At 34.8% G+C, this 6,784-nt stretch overlaps 1 pseudogene; it reads right to left on the minus strand.

Annotated features, from left to right (window-relative positions):
- Nucleotides 1-1,849: 1,849 nt before the first annotated feature.
- The window catches only part of LOC107685686 (protein FAM83D-like), a 6,081-nt pseudogene continuing 1,146 nt past the window's right edge, over nucleotides 1,850-6,784 (minus strand).

The following is a 6,784-nucleotide window of genomic DNA, read 5'->3' on the forward strand; positions in this document are numbered from 1 at the left end:
TATATACATTTTTTTTGGTCAGTTTAGTGTATGTGTACATTTTCTACAATGTAATCCAAGGCATCAATCTCATGAAGTGAGTTGCAAGGTGCAAGATAATAGCGCCCTCTTCGGTTTACACAGGACTATTGCTGGTGTGAAATGAGAACAGACTTCCCAGAATTCCTCGTTCTGTGAACAGACAGTTGTTGACCTAAAATAAGGGCAACTGTTTTATATTATTTTTTGGTTTAAATCTGGCTAAGTAAATCTTGCAATGAGTGAGAATTAGGGCTGTGCAATATATCGAAATTATCGAAATATCGCAAATGTACATATCGCAATATGCATATCGTTACAGCTTGCAATATTTGGGGCCATGAACAAAAGACAGAGAAAATCACTCACTGCTCTTACCTAAATAACGTTTGTAGCTTAAATAAGAATCAGTGCATATTGAATTCAAAGAGTAGTGCTCAGTCTCATGGAGGAATCTCCTAGATGGCAGGGCTTGCGTGGCTTATGTAGCCGCCGCCTGATGAGGTGCAGCTGTGACCGATCAGCCTGTGATGATGATGGCCAGGTGCTCCTCGCTTGTTTCCAGGGTGACGCTGATGAAGCTTCGGGACGCTCGTCACAATATATATATGACACATGATAGTTATAGAAGTTCACAGAACTGACTCAGCAACAGCTGAGTAAAACTGTTTCATCTGAGCATGTGGCACTTTAAGCATTATCGTATCACATATCGCATTATTTAATGAGTTATCGCATATCACATTTTTCTTCAATATCGCACAGCCCTAGTGAGAATGAAGATCTTTTATACAAGATCCATTAAATTATAGTTAACTATATCGGGGTCCTAAAGTATAGCTAAAATGCATTTAATTCAAAACATTTCATCACAAAATACCAGCAAAATGATTCAAATGAGAAAGTTGTTTTAAAATGTACATATATTTTCTGAGTGATTCTGTGGAAACAAGAACATCTGACTTTTTTACTAAGGAGTTCATGATTGGTGTCACTAATTTGCTTATTTGAATAGTTACCTAGATATGGCGCAGAATCTTACACATTACTTATTCATTTTATGTATTAACTTTAATATACTTTGTTTAAAATCCTAAAGTTTTGGAAATTGGGTCAGTTTTTTTACTGAGATGAATGGCATGATTTACCAGAACTCACCCTCATGGTTAATAAAACAAGTACAACTTGCAAGAATCCTTAATATTGAGATGTCCAGATGACATTTAGTGCAGCCCTTGGGCAGATCAAGTGTTTTCTGAGGAAGCATTTACACATAATCATAAAACATAACCCACACCTCGCCAATCAGTTAACATAAGCATGCAAGTCAGTTACTACTTAATGTACATTTATTTGTAAGATTATATTTATATAATGTTTCAAAGATATACTCCACTGTTTAAAAGTGTGTAAAAAGGTTGTTGGTAAGATTATTTTTATTGTTTTTGAAAGGTCTTGTGCTTACCAAACCTGCATTTATTTGATCAAATAATCATTTGATACAGTAAAATTATAATATTGTGAAATATTATAATTTAAAGGTTTCTAATGTAATAATGTAATTTTACTGTCACATTTTTTGATGAAAAATTTTCTTTTTTTTTTTTTACTTATTGACCCCAAACTTTTGAATGGTATTATATATTTAGAAAATCTCTATATAAGAATGCATATTTAAACATTACATTCCTGTATTTAAGCTAAATTGAATACTTAGTGAGTCTTTATAAATGAGTGTTACGTTTCCACAACCCCACAAAAATCTCCAACAAATTGTTCATCATAAGAACAGTTTTATTAAAATAAGGCATTTTTTTTTCAGCACCTTTGGTGAAATAAATATTTGAATGCGTCAAGCATAAAGTACCAAAAGTTTCCAATTTAGTACAATTGTTTTAATTAATTCCTTTCACTAACATCATTCAAGGCGCATCAAAGACATAATCGTGAGTGACTGTTGTTGTTTTTAAGTATATGCATATAAAAGTAATAGTGTTACAAAGGAGGTCATTTTCATAACATTAAACAACACAGAAAGAAACAGACACAACCAAATACAGACAAACTCATTTTCAAAGTCACCGAAAATAAAAGTACTTTGGTTTATTTAACTACAGTATGTAAAGACTGCTAATAATTTCTGCATCTAATACAATAAGTACAATTAAAGTGAAGAAAAAAAATCAGTATCTTTGCACTTTTTTTTTTTGCATACGCATCATTCAAAATATTTTTCTTATTAATCTACAAGCTTTATTCTGATTTTTGAAAAAGTGCTGTACTAAAACATAGCAGACCACCACCAGCGCAGTTCTCCTGTGTTCATGTCACTGCAGACATCTCGATCTGGGCCAAGTCCCCATAATCACATTATCAAATGTCCCGTGAAGCTGCCTGCCCTCCTGCTGACCCTTGCGTCCTCTGTGCAGGCCGGGCCTCAGCATCAGGTTAGTGAGGTCCACTAGTTCCCTCTTGTGAGAAAGCAGTGTCACCATGTGGTCGAGCTTGGAGCAATGGAGCTGTAGTGGTGCTGTCGTTCTTTGGTGATCTTGAGGAAGCACTCCCTCAGGTTGACATCTTGTGGGGCAAGACAGACAGGTGGGTGACAGTCCACCTCATGTAGGTTGCAAGCGGATGAAGTGTTGGGGTTGCTGCTGGACGAGGTTTTCGATTTAAGCTTGTCAGCACATGTTTGCACACTCACGTCTGCTGTTTGGCAGGTGGTTTGTGTTGAGATGTCGCAGGAAGGTACAAGGGGAGAGATCATCAAATCGACAGTCTGAGTGGTAACATTCGTTGCCTGCAAAAGAGGAGGGTCATCCAAGGTGAGCGCTTCCTCTGAGTTCTTGTTCGATCCAGTCTTCACCTAGTGTGGAAGTAACAGAAACTGGGTTACTCTTTCTGTCTCGATCTTCAATGTCTTTATTCATCTGTTGGATCTTTGGGGTATGAAGTCTGGCTGGAGTGCTCATCAGACATTCTGGTTGAGGCTTTGTTGTTCGTGCCAAGTAGGAGGGAGGCGTTCCAGGTGGTTTGAGGACAAGATGGTCATATAAACCGCTGCTTCGGGCACTAGAGGGAGCTCTTGTATTCGCTGGCAGTGGCAGGGACTGGGCAAAGAGGATGCGGAACTCTTCATCGAATTTCTCGGTTATCTGGCCAGATAACTCGATAAGGTTGCTGCTGTTTAGTCTGCCATCTGTCCAGTTAAACCTGTAGATAAAAAATGTGACAAAATAAATAGGAAATGTATAATTAGAAGGTAGGGCTGGGCGATATGTCAAAAATATCATCGATAATCGCCTTTAAAAATATCGCGATATCGGATAATATCGTCTACCTAAGCCCCACCTCCACTACGCCCCGCCCCCGCCGAGCCAACATTGCCGACATGCACCATAAACACACACCATGTTCAGTTTGGTCTTAATTATTGCCACAAAGTTTGGTTTTACTTTTCTTAGTGTGTGCTTAAACTAACTGAAAACATTAGCTGAAAACATTTGGTGTTGCTAATAATTTCCACTCTGTTCTTATCAAATTTGTGTTTGAAATGAATTTCGTTTTGTGAGGAAAACTGTTGAGGAAAAATAATAGAACCCAATTTTAAGTTCATCATGGTGAAGTTGGACATTCTGGCGGTGATTGTAAGAATGATAAATGCATGTTGATGTCATATAATAATGTCTTGAATAAAATATGCCTATTTTCCGATGTTTCTCTTTCTTTTGGGCATTATCGCCTGTGTAGACATATTTCATGATGGTAAGTTTAATTTCCTTAATTATAACAATTGCAGCGTTGTTTTAAACTTGTAGTCTAGCTATAACGTATTTGATATTTATCATGTAGAACTAAAATCATGCAGGGATTAAAAATGAATTCTGAGCAAAAACGTTAAGGTTTTTTTTTCCCCCCCTTTCTGGTAGCCTAGTAGTTCGGAGGTCTCTTTCGGCTCGGTTTTAACTAAATAAAAATAACTGCTTTATTTAATTAGAAGCAGGGTAATTTAAATTTCATTTTTATATTGTAATTTTTATAATTTTTATTTTATTAATTAATCCATTCGAATGTGTAAGAACGCGAGAAAGAGAGCTCAGTTAAGTGTTCGTGTATATAAAAGGCGGCTTTTGTGCGTGCGCTTTGTGTGTGAGCAGCACAGAAAACAGCGCGCGAGTGCAGAAGTGAGTTCTATTTCGTCTTCTTGCAGTTGAATCTTTTGAAATCACAATAAATGCGCATATAGAAATCGAGACGCAGAATCGAAATGTAATTTAATAACAAGTAATTTGATTCCTGACCTTACGCATCTGATCTGATTTCCGAAATTGGAATAGCTTTTCGATTCCCAACCCTCCTAAATTATTTCATTCTTGCATGCAAAAAACCTGTATGGTGACTATGGGGCTATGTAAAATATATTTTGCAACTTACTAGGTTTATCATTTGCCATTTTTTCCCGATAATGTCTATAATCGTCTGTTAGATGACTGTTGACATCGCGATATACGATAATATCGCCATATCGCCCAGCCCTAATTAGAACTGGAGTCATAACTGTTATGTACTGACTGTCTGACATTTACAAAGTTAAAACCAATTAATTTAATGTAACAAATTACATAATTTCTTTGTAATTATTCTACATTGTCTGAAAGGTTATAACACCACACAAAAAACATTTTGAAGAATGTTTTTGTCCATAAAAGGAAAGCCAATAGGGTCCAAAATAATATTGGACCCCACTGACTTTCATTGTCTCGACAAAAGACATTTTTCCAAATATCTTCTTTTGTGTTGCACAGAAGAAATTAAGTCAAACAGTTTTGGAACAACAATTTTTATTTTTAGGTAAACTATTCCTTTAAGACCTTGTGGAAAAGGAGTTTTTGTTACCTATATGAACCTGTGGCCACTCTGTTTCCATCAATCAGCATGAAACGCTCATGAACCTTTCCAGTGATCCGAGCACCTGATCTCATGTAGTAGGTAGAACCTGTTATGGTTCGTATTTTCATTTGCTTCAAAATTAAATAAAACAAATGTTAAAAAATGCAATAAAAAAAATTCTAAATACATTAAATATAAATTAAAAAAACAATAATAATACAATGAAGAGCTCATCCAGCTGTACATGAAGGTTTTTACACATCTGTAAGAATGAGGGAAGAGAAGACTGGTCTAAAAGAATATACACAGGAACTCTGTGGCATGTGCAAGCTTCCTTCAGGTCTTGGAAGATATCCAGGTCTGTCAAGGAGTCTGTCACAATGGCTATCACCTAAGGATAAAAATCACTTCTGATTAATGAGAAATTAACAGCAGTAAATGATTCTTTATGCAACTGAGAATTTATGACCTCAAGTTTGGATAAACATGGTGGGAAATGAATTAACAGCTTACAGCTTCAGCATCACTGAACTTCACGTTCTAGTTCATTTGTATGATTGTCATGACTGCACAGCCGCTGGCTACACACCTTGATGATTTATTATTACATTTGGCCTTTAAGTACATGCAAGCTGGAACAGATCCAGACTGCCTGCAGGTATAACCTAAATACATTCAGCTCAAAAACCCCTTCAGTTCAAGGACTGAAGAGCCTGTTGTGGCACCTCCAGGTTCAGACCCTTAGAGGTAACAGTTCAGTGTGAAAGACACTTCTGCACATTCTTACCATTCCACATTTATGATCCAGAGCACTACTTTGCATAAGTCACACACGTACCCTTCAATCATCTAAAAACCTAAACGCTGATTTTTTTTTGTTATTAATACAACTGAAATAAGTTTTTAAATCACAATAATCTTGAATTCGTTGTTATTCTTTACATTGCTGTTGCTTGGTTTTTGATATTATTTTAATCCTCTTAAAAGTTTAAACTGGGAAATATGAAAACAAATTAATTTCCTAACTTAATAACAGTAAATAAAAAAATAAATAAATGAAGGTGTTATGACATTTAAATATTACGTCTAAAGGATTAATATCTATTGCTACTTAATTATTAATTAATTCAACAGATACAGACATCTGTTTCCATTTCATTAGTAGCTATTTATTAGGTACTCGTTTTAGTAGCTACACTACTGTTGAATAAATACCTGTTTAAAAAAAGCTAGTAAAACTGTAATATATAAATAGCTCCTAGAAATATCTACTAGTAAAAATAAGTACCAGCAACAACAACTGGAATACATACTAGTTGGAAATGAATAGTTGATATGAACAACATCTACACAGAATTAAATCTGGGAAATTAAAATTACAATAAATTATGTTACAGGTTACAATGGAATAGTTACTAGTCACTATTGGGATAATGACAAGTAGTAATGTCACTAACTGAAGTGATAATCTCTTTTGGAATAAGTACTAGTATCTATTTGTATAGTATAATTCAGAAAGATAGTAGTCACTATTGGATTACATACTAGTAATTTAAGAATGAATACCAGGTAACAGAAAAATATACTTCATAGATGTGTTCATAACAATGATTAAAGTTTAAAGCTGGTCATAGATGTATTCAAGTATCAGTGTTAAACAATGCCTTGACATTGCACTATTCTTGTAAAGTTGCTTTAGAACAGTATGCATTAAGTTTCAGCACAGAGAAGAGCAGATGAATGAGCTATTTAATACATAATAGCATAATTATAATAGTAATCATTATTACATAACTAATAATAATTAATACATAAAGTTAATATTAATATATCAATTAATAATTAACTATTATGTTCACTTGTCCATATATATATA

This window comes from Sinocyclocheilus anshuiensis, unplaced genomic scaffold, assembly GCF_001515605.1.
Source record: "Sinocyclocheilus anshuiensis isolate Anshui unplaced genomic scaffold, SAMN03320099.WGS_v1.1 scaffold257, whole genome shotgun sequence".
Lineage (NCBI taxonomy): Eukaryota > Metazoa > Chordata > Actinopteri > Cypriniformes > Cyprinidae > Sinocyclocheilus > Sinocyclocheilus anshuiensis.